General features: G+C 39.3%; 1 protein-coding gene across 4 annotated transcripts in view; it reads right to left on the bottom strand.

The window, feature by feature from the left end:
* Positions 1-23076, bottom strand: part of PRLR (prolactin receptor) — a 151051-nt gene that overhangs the window by 108001 nt on the left and 19974 nt on the right. The window lies entirely within an intron of this gene.

The raw sequence follows: 23076 nt of genomic DNA, 5'->3' as shown, positions 1-23076 counted from the left end.
CAGGCAAGACAATCTCTTGCTGCAAAACATGAGGGCACACTGTTTCAGCTCGTTCCAAGGGTCAGAGCTTGGGATTGGGGGAGGCTTGCTCACATATTTGCTCATGCTTGTCTATTAGGTTTGGTTGAGGGTGGGGTGTAGGGGAGAAGCCTTTAGTCTTTAACAGGCTTTAAGCAAAAAGGAAAAGTTGATTCTGAAGGAAAACACTAATTCTCAAGTTTCCAGAAAAAGCAGTCTATCAACTCCTGCGAATAATAGGCACTGAAAAAGGCCAAGAGACGGATTCATTCTGACACCATATTCAACAGTCCTGGGCTGAGCCTGCATGCAATGGAAGGCCAGGCTGAGATGTTTGAGCTCAATTCTGTCGGCAAGGAGGAGCCACTAAGCTTTCTGGGAAGTGACAAAGGTGTGGAAGGATAAAAGGAAAAAAAGTGAAGAGAGGAAATTAAATTGAGGAAAAGCAAAGGGACTGAAAAATAGTGCTACTTTCCTCAAGGTCCTCATTCACATGCTGTCTGCCTGCTCAGAAACTGAACACACATAGGGAAAGGAAGCTTAGGAGAGCAAGCACATTTGTGAATGTTTAAGGCCAATTAAGACTCAAAGGAATTCTCTCTAGCCTGACTCCCCCAAGGAGAAGCACCTCCTTGAACCCTTGCTCCTCATAACTTACCTCTCCTCCCACCAGGAGAAGCCAGTTAGGGGAGCACGCCTCCACAGTGGGGATGAGCTGGGAACCAGGGACATCTGCCCAGAGCACAGAACCCTCACTGACCATGAGGGTCTTGCCCTAGACTCTCAACTCCCCAGGCTTTGCAGTAGCAGTATCACCCACTTTGTGGCTCTAAAACCCTGGCACGTAGTAGGTACTCAGTAATGTGTGGTAAATAAATGGCCATATGGCATTTGAGTTGCAGCTGCAGAATAATCTCCTTCAAACTGCCTGTGCTTGGATGTCACAGCACCTCCTCCTTTGGTTGGGTTGAGGATTATGTCTGGGTGTGGAAGCAGCAGCGTGAAAGGCATAACTTTCTCTTCTACTTCCTCCCCCAGCACAAGAGGATGTCCAAAGCATAGTAAACTGTCACACGCAGGGGAGAATGGCTTCAAGTTTTCTAAAGGAGACATGAGAGCGTTGTGTGACATAAGTAGCAATTCCCAGTATCCTCGAGGAAAAGAAACAGGAAAGGAAAGAAGCCAAATGGGTTCTGCTTCTGAGTGCAGTGCCCATTGTGTTCTGACTGTTCATGATTCTGGCCACCAAAAAAGCTATTGCATTGGCATTTTGGAGAAGTCTTCATATTCCTTTGAGGAGGTTGTTGATGACGGCCCTAGTTGGAGGTTCTTTCAAAATCATACTCTGAAATGTGAAACTCATTTGGCCTTGGCCCATTTTGCCTAAAGGTAAAGGAGAGAGAAATACTATCTGAAAGGGGGTTAGAAGGAAAGTGAATACAGTAAATCCCCCCTTATTCTCAGGTTCGCTTTCCATGGTTTCAGTTACCCACGGTCAACCAGGGTTCCAAAATAATAAATGGAAAATTTCAGAAATAAAGAGTTCAGCTATTGAGAATCCCCAACCATTGGCATCATCATGGCTCAATGATCCAGGATCGCCTGAAGCAAATGACCCTCCTTTTGATGTACGGTGAGAGGTCAAAAGTAGCGCAACGCTGTGTCACAATACCCACGTCATTCACCTCACTTCATTTCATCACGTAGGCATTTTATCATCTCACATCATCACAAAGAAGAAGGGTGAGTACAGTATAACAAGATATTTTGAGAGTAACAGAGAGACAGAGAGAGAGGGGCCACATTCATGTAACTTTTATTACAGTGCGTTTGTATAATAAACATTATTGTTGTTCATCTATTTTTGTGCCTAATTTATAAGTTAAACTTCATCATAGGTGTGTATGTATATAAAAAACAAAACAAGACAAAACAAAACAAAACAAAACATAGTACCAGTAGGGTTCTGTGTTATCTGCTGTTTCATACAGCCAGTGGGGGTCTTGAAACACATCCCCTGTGGCTAAGGATAAAGGGGGACTACCGTATAGACAGAGGGTAGGCTGAGACATCCGCGAGCAAAAGCAGAACAAAAGGGCATATTAATAAGGCATGCCTCCTCAGAGAATTGTTTCTGCTGAAGTAATCTTCCTCAGTTTCCCAGGCTACCACATGAAGGTTGCTACAGAGAAGACAGGCTCAGAACTCTTGCCTGGGAGCCTGGGGAAGTGGGCCAAAGCCACTGGCAGGTCACTCAGTGTGGCTGCAAATAAACGAAGAAAAGGCCAATCCAGACCTCCCCCAAGGGAATGGGTCTCAGTGGTGGGACATCCAGGTCCCTGGGAACTACTTTCCTTTGACCCTAACATTTTTTGTGATCTAAGGTATGTCAATTTGCCAAGAACTTCAGCCATGAGTAGAAATATAAAGACAAGTAGGAAAGGAAGAGGGTGCTTTGCTATCGGACCTGGAAGGATTTGCAGGCTCATTGGAAGTGTTTGCAGCTACAGTCATTTTTTTTTCTTTTTCTTTTTTCTGTCTTTGAACATTAATCAGCCAGAGGGCCAACCCCTCCCCTTCTGGTTGCTTCCCCAGGTCTATCCAACTGCAGGACTTCCCCGGGAGGATTCCCCCACTGCTTAGTTCTGGGAGTGACCGGTTGGTTCCATTAGGGCTCAGGTGAATGACTAAGGCTCAACCCAATGTTGAGTGTCACTCTTGCTGAGTTTGCTCACATGTCACCACTCATCAGCTCAACTTCTATGGTCTATCACTTGTGACCACAACGGCCAGTCCCTCATCATGCCCAGTTAGTCTTTGAGCTCAGGAGGACCTACAAAGCATAAGTGGAGTGGAGACGGATGATAAATCAGCCAACTAAACTGGCACCATCCCCAAGAGAGCACCGCCTATGGCTGAGACCTACTCTGCTGGAGAAACCTCTGTCACCACTGAGCGCTGCTCAGAGTATGCATCCTTAGTCATTTTGTGGACTGGAGCAAAGTTCCCATGAGGCCATGGTCAGGGTTCCTTTATCACGTGGGTTTGCCACCTTGGCCCTGCAGCGCCCTCCTTGGGCATTCAGTGGCATGAGGACTGAGATTGGCAAGTTGAAGGAGCAACGTCCAACTGGATAAGAGGGAAAACCAGCCTCTGATACCTGCCCTGAGGATGGTGGAGAAGTCTGGGGTGTTGCATGAGAGAGCCATTTCTCTAGCCAGCCCTTTAATCCCTCTTACACCATCTTCCAGCCTCCCTTTGGATCCCCCAATGACGGAGCAGTATTTTAGGGAGCCCAGCTCCCTAAATTTCAGGGATTTACCAACGATGCTGACAAATTTTATCTCTTCCTGTAGATATCTCAGGGCCCCTCTGAGAATAGGAAGGTTGAGAAAAACCTTGTCCCAGAGAAGGATTCCCTTTTTCTTTCAAATGGTGCTGGCTCCAGTCCTATCAGTGTTGCTTAGTAACCTCCTCCTACACCTGCCAAAGTAAACAAATAGAACACTTTATTATATCATGTCTGGACTCTGGAACATCTGTCTAGTCCCTAGTGAAATTTCAAAGCTGATCACTTTCAATGGGTTTCCTTGGCATTGGACAAAAGTGTGTTTTGGCGGGGATGCTTACAGACATCTCTCTTTCATCACAAGGTCATCAGCATTTTCAACTTCTTCTTTGCCTCTCTCTTTTCTCAAAGAGAAGAGCCTGAATTCTTGACTCTAAAAACAGGCCATTTCATCTTATTTTATTTTTTGTTATTTGTGGTTAAGTCAGAGACACCAGTTTTCTAAACAGGAAAATATTTGAGCGGCTGAAAGAGTATTTTTTGTTCGGTTGTTTCCTGCTTTATTTTTATAACTAAATTCCACCCTTCAGTTTCTGTTCTCTCTTTCATCCCTTACCTTTCTTTAACATGAGAAAGTATGTAATATCTACCTGGTTTGGGTTCTAAAATCAGTCACTTGGACTGTGTTTCTATCAGCTCTGAGGGTGGTGTCCTCAGTGAACTGCAGACACTCTCTACAGGTCACCTTCTGGCCCCTTGATCTGCTATGACAAGAAGCCTGAAACCTTCCCTGCAGCCAGCTGATCTGTCCCCGCTGAGGTCTTTGCTCCTAAATAACAACCACCACCACAATAACAATAGCAAAGATGAAACGAGCTGATTATGTGTCCTCTGGCTGGATTTCTGGTTCTTCAGAGCTGGTCATTAAGAAAGCAGGCTCCCTTGGCAGGAAGCTCCAGAGCTGACGCAGAGTTGCTTTTCCTCAGAAGCAGGAAAAATAAGGGAAAACACATAGACATATGGCTTTAAGCCCCCCGAACTGACCAAAAAGTTACAGGGGCTCATAGAGTTTGCACATCAACAGGCTTTTCTTAAGTGTAAAGAAATGCTATAGGAGAAATGCAAGATCAACACAGAGACAGAATTAAATGCCTATCTTTTTTTCTTTTCTCCTCCTGAGCCTGGCTGTGTAATTTACGGACATTTTCAGTTTAAGATAGCTCAAATGTGAAAGAGGTTTTGACTGTGAGATAGACAACGTATCTGGTTGGAAAACTATTTTCTGAAAGGAAGAGCTGTGATCTACTTTGGGGTCCTATAAGGCTAGGAATAATAATTTCCACTCATCTCCTGTGATTAAGGTTATGATGGAAAGGTTCTCAAGGTATCATTTTTATAGCTAAAAATTTACTTTCAGGGGGTGAAGTTTAGGGAAGCTAACAAAAGTTTTCTAAAAGATTTTCCTTCAAAATTTGAAAAATAGCAATATATTCTACCCCTTTACACGTTGTCCTTTATAGTTCTCTAAATAAAATCTGGTGAGTACATGAGCAATGCAGTGACTACATAATCTATCTTGTTATTCCAAAAATGCAGTTGTAGACCTGTAGATGAGATGGAAAATTATTTTGTATATTTCAATTTCCACTACATTTTGTAGCTTCCTTATACCCATAAATTCCAAAGGTGTATTCCAAGGCATCAAAATTTCCAAAACTATTGTATTTATTATCACAACTAAACAGAACCCAGGACTGAATGAATATAAAAGAAACAAAGGCTTGGATAAATTGTCATCAGTTGGTCATAGCCTTGACCCTGCCCAAAGGGTGGGTGTGAGCTTTAGAAAATGCAGGATTTCTTTCCTGCCAGCAAGGTCCTACATGCTTTGAGTGGTTCTGATGACTGACAGAAAAGGAGGAGGAATGGTACTTTGAAACTGGCTGGTTATTTAGGTGACAGAGAATGGATGACACGGCAGGAAGACCAGTGTGAAACTTACTAGCTCTGAGATCCTGGGCAGTTCTCCCAGACCCTCAATTTCTTCCTTTGTAAAGTGGAACTAAAACTACTTCAGAGGGTTACCATGAGGGTTAGAAATAATATATATATCTAATGCATCAGTCCCATAGGAGGCGGTTGGTAAATGACAGCTCTCATGACAGTAATGACCTTTGACACAAGAACAAATCAATTCTGTCAGGGCCACAAGCTGCCCAGGACCTTCCCTCTGAAAGTTCTATTTACTCTAGGATGAAAGAAGTCTTTCTCAGAATATCAACAACCTCAGGGCAATGACTAATCTTGTTTATTGACTAACAATTGCTTTACCCAGCAGCCAGTGAGAGGGTGCTCAGAAATATACTCCTTGTAAAGGACTTCTCAATTTCACATAATGAATTTTTATATTGTAAGGAAAGGGAGGTACAATCTTTAAGAACAAATCTGTTCCTAACCAAGTTGGTCTGGCAGCTGTGGAGGGAGAATGGCACCAAGGGAAGAGGCCAGAGATTCTGGGCACTGCTTTGAGGATTCATGACATAAAGGTTGTAGTTGTAGTTCCTACACTAAGTACCTTGCCTTTGTACGCTGCTCTCCATCTTAGAGAGACCCTAAGCATATCTGGCCTGACTGGATCATCCTCTGTGAATTATCACGCTGAATAGTCCCAGCCCCATTTTATAATAATAAGTCAACAGTTCAAACAAAGGGTTAACGGATTTGCCCAAGATCTCACAGATGAATAGAAGCAGGGTAAGAATTGAAACTCAGATAGTTTATCCTTCTTGCTCAGGATTCTGTTCACAAGGCCCTGCTTTTCTCCTACTTAGTGGTATGGCACAATTCCATGACTCAACACCCAGGTCTGGAGATGGAGTCAGTCTCTCTACCAACCTGTGAGCAAGTCACTTAGGCTCTCTGAAACCCAGTTTCTTCTTTAAATAGGGATGATAATGACAGCCCTCAAAAATTATGAAGAGTAGAAGGAATAATGCATATAGTTATTGGTATGTTATCAAGCACATAGCAAAAGCTAAAAGTCACTTATTAATTTCACTACTGTTGTTGTAATTTATTCTTCCAGGCTTTGATTCCCTCCATGGAACTGGGAAGGTAGCCATGGGGTAGAAGAAAGAGCACTAGACATGGTATCTGTCACTAGATCAGGGTCCACACCCTGGCCTGGCTGCTTATCAACCACGTGGCCATGGTATGTCACTTCACTGTTTTGACTGAGTCTCTCCATCTCTGAAAAATGAAGCTAATAATATATACTTCCTAGAGTTGCGGTAACAATGGAATGAAAAGTAAATCCCTGTAAGTACTCCACAAAGGAAAGGCAGTAGGTGGGAATGAGTAGAAATCCACTTATTGGAAACCTTTTCTACTTTTGTTTTGACAACAAAGTAGATTGCTAAAGAACCTTCAATCTCCCAAGAATGGCTAAAAACTCGGATCCCTCCTTTGTGACTCAGGGAAGCTGCACAAAATAGAGGTAGAAGTTCAGTCACTCACTTTCCTGGTGCCACCTTGAGAATCCACAACGAGAGTGATACAAGCATACCAAACATTGCTTTGGAACAAGGAAGTAGGTGAAAGGGAGGAAGGAATAACTAGCTGGACAAGGAAAAAAAGGTAGAATTTTCACCAGAATTGGTATACGCCAAGTTTTGCAGGTTGTCTCAGCAGTGAAAGAAAAGGGCAGCTGACACTGATGTGTGCTTGCCTAAGTTAATAGTTTACAGGAGGACTGATAAGTGCTGCAAATGAATTTTTATGGCAAGAGATAAAGCCTGTGTTGGCTTGGAATCAGACAGGCCCTAGGGAGTGGGCTTATTCACTTGATTTAGTCTCTAACAAGATGCCTCAGGAACTTCAGCAGTTCTAAGAAGACCATCAGTTCTTAGGGAAATCATTGACTTGAGAAAACATGACCCAGTCTCTAACAAAACCAAGACCCTGCAAAACATGCAGTCAATCCTTGAGTGAGATTTCTTGTGCAAGAAAAGCCAAAGCAAAAAGAAGTTGATTCCTCAATAGAGCTCATATCCACGTAGAGGACTTCAGATCTTTTCTTCTGGTTCTCCAGCAGTGTCTAGCCGATCAATTATCACTCCTGCTCAACACTGCAGCTGGAAAATGAACCAATTCTTTCAATCTAGCAGTTCTCTGCCATACAGCCTCCCTAAGACAACAAGAGCTGGATCTAGTTTTGCAAATCCCTTTGAGAAATTCATCTTTGGACCCAGGTGAGAGCTGATTTATGGAGGGAAGTCCTGTTTAGCTACCCATGCATTTGTACTTCTATCATATTACTACTGTAGTATTGCATTGTCTGAAATTTTCCCTTCTCTCGGGGTACTTGAACTTATAGCTGCTTCATCAGATGTAATTTGTGCATAGTCTACTTTTGCTCTGACCTAAGAGATGGGGAAAGTTCTAGTATGACAATTCTGTTTAACACGTGCTTCTTAAATATTAACCATGTGTGAGGAGGGGGAATCTTGGATCAAAAACAATGCATTCTAGGGTAACAAAACAAGATAAAATCTCTCTACAGAAAGTTATCCAAATGCCCCATGGCCCCTCTCCTGAAGGAGTTTTCTTTATAATTAAAACCAACTAAAATGTTCACATATAAAATAAAGGACTCTATTCAAAGTCTACACCAACAGCATCAGAAATAGGAGGATGGGAGAGCCAAGGCCCCAGTTTTTCCATCTACAATAAAATCATAGAAATAAATACCTCTCCATGTTCTACCTTGTAAAGATGGTCAGGAGATTTACGAAACGCTGTTAAAGGTGTTTCAAACACACACACATACACACACACACACACACACACTCACACACGCAGATATAAATCTATATGTCTATATATCCAACATATATTAAAATTTTAGAGGTATAAAAATGAACATAAATATGACAAGTACTTCTAAAAAGTGGACTCAATACCCTTTTCCATATGGAATGAATAATAAAAAGAAACACTAAGGTCTTTGTGCAGGCCAATGCTTGTACCTTATTTCATGATACTTTAGAGCTGGAGGAACCTTCAGAGGCCATTATAGTCCAGCCTCAGACATCATGTCTTTATTCCACCTGAGTACCACCTTCCAAGAGTTATTCAATCTCTGCTCAAACACTTGTGGGGAAAGGGAAGTTACTCCTGTGCATAGTAGTTGCAGTATATCACGGAGTTAGTTAATGGAAAGCTTTTCTTTATATTAGTAGATCTGTCCTGCTGTCACAATTCCCACTGTGCTGGTTCTAGTGGGAATTGAACCCTGAGTAACTCCTTAGGAGTAACTCCTACTCCTCTCACATAATAAATCTTTGATGTTGAACTCTCAGTAAATATTGATTTTTCATAAGTTATTGAAGAGCTATTGATACTCAAAACACAGTAGATGATTTGTAAAACAACACTATTTGGGTTATATTGTAGGAGTGTATTTAACATTTGGGCTTCCAAGGGAAATATCCTATTCCTTTGGTAAGTGCAAAGTAAGAAGACAGCCCTAAGGACTGTTCGGATGCTATTAATATCAATGCCTGAAGAGAAAAACTTATACAACTGTTTGTCCTGCTTTGACTTCAGCTTACACTCCAATGTCTTTTTCATTCTTTCCATGAATATGTGAACAAAACCAATCAATATTGATCAGGCACATAATATTTCTCTTAGATTTTTAGTTTTTAACTTTCCATGTCTTGGGTAGTAAAACAATTGCACCATTTGTAACATCTCACAAGTCTCTGTTAATATCCTTTGAAGATCCTCTGGCACGTCTCTGCCCTTACCAGGGCGAGGCTGCCCAGTTCCACGTATCTGGTTTCAAGTAATCAGGAAGGGGTAAAGAAAAAGATATCTGAAGACATGAGTAGGGGATGTCCTTCATTCTTTGGCCCCAAGACCTGTGTGATCATAGACATTAATCCCTGCAGTTCCCAATTTGGCCAGTTATGAAATCTATTCTGGAAGGCAGCCCTTGCTTGCTGACACTAGCATCAGTAGAACACAGACAAATGCTTAGAGATCTCTAGATCAAGAGAGCGTAAAGTGTTGTTAAGACTAGAGATGCTGAAGCCTGATTGCCTGGAATCACCTGACTGGTTGTGTGACTTTGGACAAGTTACTTAATTTCTTCATGCTTCAGTTTCCTCATCTGTAATATAGAGATAATAAGAGAACTCACTGATTGCTTCCAGCAGGTAATTTATATATTTCTATCACGTAATCTTTAGTCCAATCAGTGTGGTTGGTGGTCCCTAGCATTTGGAGTGACAAGTGTAATCTAGCAGAGAAAACCACGCCTATGAATCAGGCCTGACTTCAGGTCTTCTACTAGCTGTGACTCCCCAAGTCATTGGTCAAATCATCATATCCAAAGCACTGTATAATCTAATCCCAACTTACTTTTTTTCCACACTTGCTGTCACTTCCTACTTCTTCTTCCTGTGCTCTGCCCATCAGACTACTTGCAATAGCCCAAAATATCAGGGACATGTGAGTCACTCTAAGTTTGCATGTGCTATTTCTTCTATAGAATCTCCTCCTTACTATTCCTGCTTGCTCAATAAGTGCCCCATGCACGGCCATGACTGTATTACAGCTCTCTCCTCCACTAGACTGTATTTCTTGAAGGTAAAGAATGGTCACCTTTTCATATTGGTGCTTAGCAAAGTATCCAGCACATGGTAGGTGCAAAAGAACTCTTGTAAATGATGAGAAGATGAAATGAATACATTTCAGGTAAGTCTCTTAAGTACAGTGATCATAATGTGGCTCTTTTGTACTTTAGAAAAATAAATGAGTGCTCTGTTTGAAAGCAAATTAATGATAAAACATATATGAACAATGAAGCTCTCACTAAAGGCATGAGTGCAATACAGCCTTAGGACTTTCCTACACTCCTTTGAGAGCCTAAAAAAACATTCAAATGTTTTATGTGTCCCTGAAAATGTCAGTGGAAATTCATCTGTTAATGGAGCATCTGTCTCCTGACAATCAAATGGGGGATGTTGTATAATGACCCCATTCTTGGCCTGGTTCTTAAACATGTGATAAATCCATGATAGCTTCTCATTGTCATGGCAGATCCTGTGTCCGGGTAGATCCTGCTCCCAAAGGGCACTAGAGAGAGAAGAGGATCTGAGCCAAGCACATCTTTCATCTGGCTCTGGAAGTTGCACCAATTACCTGGCCACATTGTGGTCTCAAAAGCTCCTTTGTTTGAGAATGATTCTTTCAGAAAAACTGGGCTGTCCTTTTCTTTAGGCAGTAGGAAACTGAGTGCGTCTGTGTGCTATAGAAGTTGGACTCCTGGCAAAATATGGTTAAAAAATCCAGTCCTTAAGGTACCAGCAAATGTGTGGTTGTGCCAGAGGTGATAGTGTCCATAGAAGCTGGCTTGCTCAGCAGGATATTTTGCTGAGTGTGTAACTAGTAAGACCCACTGGATGGAAGAAAATAGATAAGGAACCAAGATTTCTTGAGCTCCTACCATGGCCAGGAATCATATGTTGTGTCTGAAATTATCACAAGGAGGCAGATAGCATCCTGCTGTGCCAAAACTTTGGATCCAACACCATTCTTCCTATGTGTGGTCCTAAGTATTGTTCACTGCTCATGGAGTAGGAAGGAGCAGAAAATTGCTGAATGATGGTCCAGTAGCTGTTAATTCAGATCTGAAGGTGTCTGTGTTAATCTAGAACAGCTTTGCTAATAAGTCGTCAAATATATGTGTAGAGAGAGCAATAATATGGAGCAAGCAAAGTATTAGTGGGACCAACTTATTTCTTGAATATAATTTCTAATAACAAAGCTCCTCTTTTCATCCAGTGGACAAACATGGAAATTTTGAGTCTTTACCAAAATATCCTATAGTAAATACCTTGGGCAGGTGGTTGATCTTTCTCTCCTTGGACTTTATTGTTTGTTTGGTATCCATGGTGTTGTAAGTCAAGACTGAGAAAGTCAAAATGGAATTTTTTTGATGGTCATGAAGAAAACAACAGCTTTTATTTTTATTGGTGGTGACAAGAAAAATCAAGGGGAGGGACACATGTGTTTCTTACGAACATTGTTTTAAGGGGCAATGTTTTCATGATATTTTAAGGAATATGTATTTTAAAGGCTAACCATGTGAAATTGTTCTCTTAAAGGATTTGAATTTAACTTTGTCGCCTTACTTCTGAATTGGAAAAGTAACTTTGGCTAAGAGTATGTAAAGTATACTTACGTGCAATGATTGAATGTTTAGCTATGTTTTGAATCTTACAACTAAGGTAGGCCCATTTCCTAAGGGAGCAGGATTGAGATTTTCATTATATGAAGCAGAGGATACCTCCAGGATGTCTCAAAAGCTGTGCTGAAGGCTCAGTCTTATTTTCTGGGTTAATTATTTAGTGTTATTCTTCAAAGACTCTCACTTCACCAATCTTATTACCCCCAAGGAACAATGGAATATAATATCATACTCAAAGCTTTCCTGGTAGACAAAAAAGACAATCTTAAGAGAGAAAAAAAAAATGCATTTGTATGAGAGTCAAAAGATTTTTAAACAATATGGGAGACATCACAAATTCCAAAGATTGGACACACCAGTTCCACACATAACAATGATAGAAGTAGGAGGAAGGTCTTAAATTACCCAATGCAAGAAACCATGTCTTACACATCTCTGTATGTCTACTTTCTAGTACAGTGCCAGATACATCATAGGACCTCAAAGATTAGTTGACTTGCAGAGATAATAATGCCATATCTTTTGAAACATACACCTAATCACCCTTTTAAGAAAGTAACAAAAATACGATTAACTAGCTTCCTGCCACCTTTTCTCCCCAGGACATTTGTTCATCTGTAAAAGGATTTCCCTGGTGAGACAGCACTTAAAAATGCTATAGGTTGCTACAGAGATCATCATGTATTTGAATTTATTTATGTATGTAAAATAGAGAAACATGTTAGTTGCTCTACAAACTTGGATTTGATTTAACGAGTAGTTGAGCCAAGATTCCTGGGGGGAAATGTATAGAATAATATAATCTTAAAACTGGAAAAATTTAAGAAGACATGTATTAGGTTTTTGGGAAGAAGTTCCTATTTTTGACTGCTTATAAAGTCATGGGGGAAAGGAGGGGAGAGAAGGAAAACTCTAGACAATACCTCAAACCAAAACCTGCAGTTATCCATGGCCAGAAACTTGAAAGCAATGCAGGATTATCATGACTCATAACACTGAATTCAGAATTATAATTATTAACCAATGTATGATTTCCTGCTGGAAACAAAAACAAACTGTTGGCTTTAAAGAAGGTAGGGAGACAGTTCATTCCTTTCCTAACAACTGTCAGCTATCCCTCTGCTGAGCGAAACCATCCTCACACCAGCAGGCCATCACTTCTATATTCGTATAAAAATCTCAACCCCCAGAAAACAATGAAGTTGGATGTTACAAGAATGAGTAGAGGCACACTGAATCCTGGAACACACATCCAACAAGAAAAGCCTACGGGGAGGAGAAAGGAAGAGCCTTAGAAGACAGGCACCCCCCAAATGATGAATTTTTATGTCCTCTGTTTTGAATGTAGGAGAACAGGCAGTGGGGGAAAGATCCTATCTCAATGCACAAAGCTACATCAGTCACATTCCTGTCAGAAGCTGATACTGAACTAGGACACGTCATTCTGCCCTCCAGTTGTGGACCAGAAAACTTATAGCCTAGTACATATTGAGCAGCTCCAGGAACACACTGCCCATGCAATGTGTTCACAAATATTGGGTCTAAGTAGATTGATTTTCATTCCTGGATGAGTAAGCATGAAAAACAAATAGCATAGACAGTGGAAAAGGTGCATAAAATGGGAACTGAAACATCATCTCAAAGACAATTTTAGAAAACGTTTCTCACCTTCAACTGATTTAGAAACAGGACACTGAAAAAAACAGTAACCATTATGAGATAAAAGGATGGAAGAAAAAGGGTGCTAGGTGAGATAAGGAGGGATTGTAAAGAAGCCAGCAATGAAAGTATTAATAATACTATTAATATGTCCACTGAAGATAGTAAGAGGTACAACTAATGCTATAGGAAACCCAATCAGACACTCCCTCAAATATAGAAACTCTACATGTATTCCCTAAAAGGATTAAACAAGAGGTGGCAGATACATAAAAGGGGGAATAGAATTAATGTGAATGTGTATTCATGAAAAAGAGACCAGCGATCACAATGAGACAGCACTACATGCTCACTAGTATAGATAAAATAAAAGTGTGACAACACTGAATGTTAGTGGGTATACAGAGCAAACAAAACTCATAAATTGCTGATGGGGTGGAAAATAGCACAATCACTTTGGAAAATTGTTGGCAGTTTCTTAACAGTTAAATGTAATCCCATCCCATGACCTCAAAATTCCACCCTAGGTAATTATCCAAAAGAAATGAAAAATATGTCCACAACAAACCTAACAAGAATGTTAATAGCAGCATTACTTATAATAGCCACCAACTGGAAACAGCCCAGGTATCCACAAACAGGAAAATCAATTAACAAATTGTAGTGTATTCATATAATGGAATACTAATCAGTAATAAGTAAAATTATTTACTGATACAAGCAACAACATAGACAAATCTCAAAAAACATGAGAAAGAAGTCTTACACGTAACATTGTGTGACTCCCTTTATATGACATTCAGGATAGGCAGAACTAATCTAAGGTGATAGAAATCAGATCACTTCAGGTTGCTTCTGGAATTGGGAATGCCTGGGAAGAGCATGAGGAAATTTTCTGGAATGATGGAAATGTTCTGTATCTTAATAGGGATGTGGGTTACTAATATATATATATATATATATATATGTATATGTATATGTATATGTATATGTATATGTATATGTATATGTATGTATATGTATGTATATGTATGTATATATAAATAAATATATATTTATATATATATTTATATATATATATATTTGGGAAAACTAATCAAACCATACATTTAGTTTCTGTATTTCATTGAATGTAACTTATATGTCTACAAAAAGGCATTCACATTTTAAAAATATATTTTAAAAAGGAGAATAAAGAAAATATAACCAAAGAAATATTCAAAATTATAAAGAAGTTTTTAAAAACATCTCAGTGCTAATATAAGATCTGACTCAGGAAACTAAAATGATTCAGTAAGTACTATGCAAAATCAGTAAAAAGAGCTCAACCCTAGATACATTAGGAGAAAATATTTGAATTACAGAGGAAAACCTATAAAAATCCAGGAAGAAAAAAGATTACTAAGAAACAAAAATATGATCTCAGTTTTGTACCACATGACTAAATATGAAAGGCAAGAAAAACGGTGAGACAAAAATTTTATATGCAGACAAGTCATTCTCTATGTTGAAAACCAAAAGAAACTTGGCTCAAGCTAACCAAGGCATTAAAAAAATATATGACTGAAAATACCAAAATGGTGCAGTAGGTAAATGCTTTGCTTACCTTCTCTCACGACTACATCAAAATTACAACTAATCTACAAAACAACCATCATTGAAAGTCACCTAAAATCTTGCCAAACTGAAGCTCTACAACTGAAAACGTGCAGAAAAAGCCACCGCAAGACTGGTAGGAGGGGCAGAAACACAGAACGGGTCACTTGAGTGTGACCATTAAAGGTCAGAAGGGATAAAGGTCAGAAGGGACCCCCACCCCCCAGAAGAATGAGAGGTGCCAGCCCTACCCCATCCCAGGTTTCCAGTGCTGGGGAGAGAAGTCCCCATAATTTCCAGTTGTGAAAACCTGCGGAGATTGTGACTGAGTGAGACGGAGTGCGGCTGCACTCCCAGGTGCTCCGCTTAAAGGGACTGCACACGGACTTACCCACCAATGGAATCACTCGCTCTGAGCTCCAGCGTAGGGGCATCAACTGGAAAGGTGGCAGGGACACATGGTGGGGACCTGAATTGTCTGTCTTGGGACGGGGGCTGCAGAGGCGGCTTTCTCCTAGACAGAGGAGTTGGTGAAGGCCACTTTTCCTTTGTTGAGCCCTGCGCCTTTTCCCGCTGGGCGGAAGCAGGTGGCCCGCACATATACGTCTCCGCCGTTTGTTCGCCACGCCCTGAGAATTCTAGACACCACCCCACCCAACTTTCGGGCATACCCAAGCCGCTTCCAGTAGATTTTTCATATAAACCGCCTGCCTTAGCTCAAGCAGCAGACTTTCCTAGGATTTCTCAAGGTTCACAGAACCCAGATAAGCAGTATCTGCCTTGAGTGTGTCCTGTACCTCTAGCTGAGTAGCCCTAAGCCAGCACTAGCAGTAGCCAGCCTTGGTTCGCGGCTTGGCCTCTCACGGCACATCCAAACATGGCATGGGCAGTCACCATCTGTGGATTTATTTGTGGCTCCTGCTGGGTGGCCTGGGTAGGGCACAGGCTGTGGCAGAACTTGACCTATAGCGGATCCCCTCCAAGGTGGTCCTGGGGCTGGCGCCCCCAGTGGCCAGCTTCAAATCGACCTGGAACATCACCCAGCCACCTCCAAATACCACACACCCAAGGGGTGGATTGAGTGGACACTAGAGTCCTGGGGAGGCAGATTCTGCTCTGTAGGGTCAGCCCCTGCACAACAACTCTTCCACTGTAGTCAAGGTCCGTCCTCACAACAAGTGAGCCCAAGGGTCAGCCCAATTATCAAACGATAATTGACATGCAATTATCAACCAAGGCTCCACTACAAGAGGAGGGCACACACCACCTACACGTGGCTCAGGTGACCAGAAAGACTGTGCCACTGAGCCCCACAGGACACATACAACATAAGTGCACTCTACTAAGACCAGAAGATATAGCAACCCTACCTAATCCACAGAAACAAACACAGGGAGGCAACCAAAATGGAGAGACAAAGAAATATGTCTCAAATAAAAGAACAGGACAAAGCTCCAGGAAAAGAACTAAACAAAATGGAGATAAGCAATCTTTCAGATGCAGAGTTCCTAATACTGGTTATAGGGAAGCTCATTGATCTTGGGGAGAACTTTAACAAAGAGATAGAAAACATAAAAATGGAGATAGAAAACATGAAAAAGAACCAGTCAGAAATAAAGAATACAATAATGGAAATAAAGAATATATTACAGGTAATCAACAGTATTAGATGAAGCAGAGGCTCGAACCAGTGATGTAGAAAATAAGGTAGCAGAAAAAAACCAACCAGAACAGCAAAAAGAAAAAAGAATGCAAAAAACTGAGGAGAGTTTAAGGAGCCTCTGGGACAACATCAAGTGTACCAACATTTGCATTATGTTGGTACCCAAAGGAGAAGAGAGAGAACAAGGAATTGAAAACCTATTTGAAAAAATAATGACAGAAAACTTCCCTAACCTGGTGAAGGAAATAGATATACAAGCTCAGGAAGAGCAGAGAGTCTCAAACAAGATGAACCCAAAGAGGCCCACACCAAGACACATCATAATGAAAATGCCAAAGGTTAAAGACAAAGACAGAATCTTAAAAGTAGCAAGAGAAAAGCAGTTAGTTACCTACAAGGGAGCTGCCATAAGACTGGCAGCTGATTTCTCAACAGAAACTTTGCAGGCCAGAACACAGCAAATATATCATTTATATAGAATTGAAGGACAGATGAAGAGCTTCCAAGACAAGAAAAAGCTAAAGGAGTTCATCACCAAACCAGTGTTACAAGGAATCTTAGAGGGACTTATTTAAGATGGGAGGGGATTAGGTATGGGTGAAAATGGGAAGGGATTAAGAAGCACAAATTTGTTACATAGTAGTCATGGGGATGTAGGGTACAGCATAAGGAATGTAGTCAATAATATTGTAATAACTATGTATGGTACCAGATAGATATTAGATCTATCAGGGTGGTGGGTGGGAATATGGTAGGGGGCAGGATGAAAAAGTTGAAGGTATTAAGAAATACAAATTGGTAGTTACAAAATAGTCATTGGGATGTCAAGTATAGGAAATATAATCAATAATATGGTAAAAACTATGTATAGTGCCAGGTGGTACTATACAGGTGGTATTAGTCAGGGAGATCACTTTCTAAATTATACAAATGTCTAACACTATTCTGTACACTTGAGACTAATATAAAATAATATTGGATGTCAACTCTAATTGAAAAATTTTTTAAATGTGGGAAAAGATCAATAATATTGTGATAGCGTGGTCGAGTGTCAGGTGATTGCTGGACTTATCATGTTGATCACTTTTTTAGCATAGAATAAAATCAATAATGTGGTAATAACACTGTATAGACCTGGGTGGGAACTGTTGAATAACTAGGATGCACACCTTAAACTAATATTATGTGTCAGCAGTATTTTAATAAAATCTTAAAAAAATACATATGACCCATTTGCCCTACTTATGATAATTCTTAAAGATATCCCTTAGCTGCCTCAGAGATTAACTAAAATTAGAAATCAAAAATAAGATATTTATAGTGTGAAAGAACAATAACTATGGACACAGAAACCAGATAATCATAGGACTGCCTAGGAACGTATTGTAAATATGATTACATTGCTAAGTAGATAAAATAATTCATGAAAAAGAAGTCATGTAATATAAAATATTTACTGATAGTAACCTGGATAAGACAGTTAAATTATTTTTCTAAATACTGAGAAAAGTGTTGGAAGGAGGAAAACTGGATTAAACTTTTCATCTGTAATGGGATTATTCAAACACACAATTTCATTCTAAATTTGATTAGAAAAGTAGATCGTTATGTCTTTGACTTTGGTAAGTATAAAATATAGGTAGAAGTGTTTTGAAAAATGTTAAGTACAATCACTTGTAGAAATAAAAAAAAATCACTATCTTCTAAATTATTAGAAATAATAATAGCAAAATCAAACTCCAGTATGGCAAAAGATAGAGATAAGGGTGCACAAAATATTGCAAAAAGTAAGATCAAATTAATATAATTTTGACTGTCATACTGATGTAAATTTCCAAATAAGAGAAAAATACTTCATGGTTAAATGCATTTTAGAAATTTTGGGTTAAACTCAGTTGTACTAGTTTCATTACTACAGAACTCAGACTCTTAATGTACTAATATACATTATAAATCCCTGGGAGAGTGGATTTCATTTGTAGCATTTCCCAAGTTTATTTTATTTGCTCTCACAGAATATACTATGATAAATGTTAGATGAAGAGGGATTCTTCTTAAAATTTATATTAAGACAGGATGCTTATTATTTTCATTATTATTTAATAGAGGTTATAATCAACATTGTAAGACATCAAATATAAATTAGATGCAACTATTGAAAGAAGGAAAATTATAATTTACAAACATCATGATTATGGTTACAAACTCCTAATCAACTAAAAGCTCATAATTATAATGAGTTAAATAGTTAGATAGGAAGAAAATGTACACACATTATTAATTTTCCTGTCTTCTAGCAATACCAGAGAGAAGATATGGAAAAAAGATCCATTTATAACGAAACACTAAAACTATAAAATACATAAGCAGAGCCCTAACAAAAAATGTGCGGGACCTATATGAATAAAAGTATAATATTTTAACAAGAAATATAAAAGAAAATTAAAGTAAGTGGAAAGATGTTCAGTGCTTCTTGATGGACTTATTCAATATTTAAAAAATGCCATTTTCCCCCACAACTGATCTATAGTTTTAACCCATTCCTAAGCAAATTACCAACAGGAGAGCGCGCGTGTGTGTGTGTGTGTGTGTGTGTACACACACATGTCTATATGCAACTATGAGTCACTTAACGAAAGGGATATGTCCTGAGAAATGAGTCATTGACTATTTCATTATTGTGCCAACATCATAGAGAGCACTTTCACAAACCTGGATGGTATAGCCTAGGCCAGATGGTATAGCCTATTGTTCCTAGGCTATAAACCTGCATGGCATGTGGCTGTATTGAATGCTGTAGGCAATTGTAATGCAATGATAATTATTTGTGTATCTAAACAGAAAATGTACAATAGTAATACGGTATAAAAGATAGTAAATGGTTCACCTGTATAAGGCACTTAACCATGAATGGAGGTTGCAGGACTGGAAGTTGCTCTGGGTGAGTCGGTGAGTGAGTGGTGAGTGAATGTGAAGGCCTAGGACATCACTGTACAAGACTGCAGGCTTATAAACACTGCACACTTAGGCTACACTAAATTTATAAAAAGACAAAACAAAATATTTTTTCTTCAATAGTAAGTTAACCTTAGCTTGCTGTAACATTTTACTTTCTAAACTTTTAAAAACACTTTTTGACTCTTTCGTAATAACACTTAGCATAAAACACAAACACATTGTACAGATGTACAAAATATTTTCTTTCTTCATATCTTTATGGTTAATAATATTTTTTCTATTTTTAAATTTTAAAAATGATTTTCTACTAGTAAACTTTGTTTTTGTTAAAAACTAAGACACAAACACACACATTAGGCCTACACAGGGCCAGGATTACCAATATTGCTGTCTTCCATGTCTACATCTTGTCCCACTGGAAAGTCTTCAGGGGCCTTAACGTGCATGGAACTGTCATCTCCTATGACAACACTGCCTTCTTCTGGAATTCCTCCTGAAGGACCTGCCTAAGGCTCTTCTTGAGGAGGTATTACTCTTTTCAGAAATACATGGTTTGTTTTTCCATCACAGACTTGTTTGTAAGCAGACATTGTACCACGAATATTCCTCTCTATTTATAAAAATCTTTGGGTTTTTTTATCCCCAAATTGTTGGGGTCCATGGTTTCAAACTTTTTAAGGAGCTTATTGAGGTCTTTTGCTAAAGCTTCTTCTAAACCCTTCACAATATTTCCATGGGGTTCTCATTCTTCCGCAGTTTTCTTTTCTCTTGCCTCTTATTCAGCAATGTGTTTCTGTTCTAGTTCTAACACCTCATTAGTCATTTCCTCAGGAACCACTTCTAGAAGCTCCTCAAGGTCACCCTCATCCACACCCAGGTTAAAGTGTTTGCCATCTCAGCCGCAGCCTTGTTGGTTTTTACAACCTCCTCATCCTTGGCAAATCCTTTGAAGTCATGAATGAACCTTTTGAGTGTCTTCTTCCAGATGCCTTTCACACACTCCTTGGTGACATCACTCCAAGCCCAAGCAAGGTTTTTGATGCAGTTATAGATGTTGTAATCCTTCCAGAATAGCATCAGTATCTTCCTCAGTTGTATCAATAGCCTTGGAAAAGGTCCTTCTCAGGTAGTAGGTCTTAAAAGCTGCTATAACTCCTTCATCCATTGGTTGGATCAAAGAGGTGGTGTTTGGGGGGACAAATACCACTTTGATATTGGGATGAAGATAATCAATAAAAAGGTGGTGTTGGGAGCGTTATTATCAACAAGCAAACTCTTGTAAGGTATGTTATTCCCAAACAGTACTTCTCCTTGTTGACATAGCAATTAAGGAGGGCATCTTGGAAGAGGAGCTGGGTCATTCATGACTTCTTATTGCTCCGGTAGTACATTGGTGGTGTGTACTTATTGATATTTTTGAAGGCCCTTCTCACTGTGTCAGATCACAAAGCATTTCAATTTGAAGCCTATAATATTGTCCCCAAGCAAGACTGTTATGCTATCCTTAAAAGCCTTAAAACCTGGCGCTGACTTGGTCTCCTTACGGATGAGAGTCCTTTCAGGCATCTGTCTTCAGAATAGAAAGATTTCATCCATATTGAACATTTGCTCTGGCAAGAGTTTTCCTCTATGGTCAGATTATATAGTTTCCAAAACTTCTTCAACTGCCTTCACATCAACACTCACAGACTCACGACTCACTTTCACATTATGTAATGAATAACGATTTTTGAATCATTTAAACCACCCAGAGCTAGCAGTAAATTCAACATCATATTTGGGCCCAGCCTTTGTTTCAACATTGCAAACAAGCTTTTCTTTGGCCGTGATCATCATGGTGCTGAGAGGGATGTGCTCTGTGTGTGGTCTTCAGTACAGATAATTAGAACTTTTTCCATGTCTGATACAGGCCCTTCTCAAATTTTTGTTAGTCGTGTTGTTTCAATGAAGCAGATCTTTTAACAGCTTCAGTTTGTTATATAACTTTGTTCTTGTTTTTCAAGATCATAGCTATGATGGATGGGACATGCCTGACAGGCAAGCCATAACCATCACCGATCTTCTACCTTCATAGTCCTTCATCACTTTTAATTTCATTTCCAGGTCAATCACTTAATGTGGCCCCTACCTGGCAATGTTAGCAGTGGCTTTTGTACACTTAGGGGCCACGATGAACAAATCAACACAAGATTAAGTTAAGAGAATATAATGCAATCAAGTGACACGGTAAACAGGAGACGTATGAGGCTGCTGCCAGCGTAACACAGCACACTGTTTTACAGCAAACTTTTTTTTATAAGTAGAAAGAGAACACACTAAAATAAAAATATAGTATGGTAAATACTATATTTTATATAGTATTTTTATATAACCCAGTAACATAGTTGTTTATTATCATTATCAAGTATTGTGTACTGTACATAACTGTATGTGCTATAATTTTACATGACTGGCAGTGCAGTAGGTTTATTTATACCAGTTTCACTACTGACACATGATCAATGCATTGCTCTATGATTTTAGGATGGCCACAACGTCACTAGGAGATAGGGATGTTTCTGCTCCATTATAATTTGATGGGACCATCATTGTATATGTAGTCCATTGCATGTGCAGACCAAAGTGTCATTATGCTATATATGACTGTGTGTATGTACACACACACACACACACACACACACACACACACAGCTGAAAAATGTATATGCATTTTAAGAAAGGAAAAAACTATTTGTAATACTCAAAAGATGAATACAAGTCATGTTTGACGTCTGCAATTACATGAGGTGCTCAAAGTGGTCACCATCAGTATCCAGGCACTTCTGATTATGGTGAACTACTGCTTGAGTAACGTTGACCAAAGTGTTAACATCTCTTAAAATGTGTACACATTTTTTTGGCACCCCTGGTGTGTGTGTGCATATATATATATCCCCACACATATATAGATATATCATATCTATATATGTGTATATATGCTATACATATAGTATACATATATATACACTATACATATACATAAATATATACACATTCACATATATTTGCACATATACACACATATGTATAATATATGTACATACTTTTCTCTCTTTTCAAAATAATTTTAGAATTTATCTAGGAGAACACATTGGCAAGAGTAGATAAATTGATTTTGAAAATGAAAAGTGATGAGAGGATACATCCTCTACTAGTTTAGTTTAAATGTTTTATAAAACTCAAAATAGGCATTGTGCTAGTGCAAGAATTGACATAACAATAAAACTAAATAAATTATTCTGCAGAAGATAGTATGACAGGCATAATAAGTCAATATGACCATTAAGGTCTGACAAGTAATTTAGTGAACTTATCACCGTGCACGTACATCGGCAGCACTGTACAAAGAGCTCAGTAAGGTTTCATAACCTTGGTATATCAGTGTCTACAGCTGTGTTCGTGTCAACATGTGGCAGTGTCTTGCTGACTGGCTTTCACTATTGTTATTGTGTGATTTTCTGTGCCGTCATAAGAATGTCTGAGCTTGAATTAGAGCAACAAACAAACATTAAGTTTCTTGTTAAACTTGGCAAGACTGGAAGTGAAATCAGGGACACATTAGTCCAAGTTTATGGGGATAAAGCCATGAAGAAAATG

The sequence above is a fragment of the Rhinolophus sinicus genome, linkage group LG03, assembly GCF_036562045.2.
Source record: "Rhinolophus sinicus isolate RSC01 linkage group LG03, ASM3656204v1, whole genome shotgun sequence".
In the NCBI taxonomy this organism is placed as follows: Eukaryota; Metazoa; Chordata; class Mammalia; order Chiroptera; family Rhinolophidae; genus Rhinolophus; species Rhinolophus sinicus.
The sequence above is the reverse complement of the archived record's forward strand: the minus strand, read 5'-3'. Positions and strand labels throughout refer to the sequence as shown.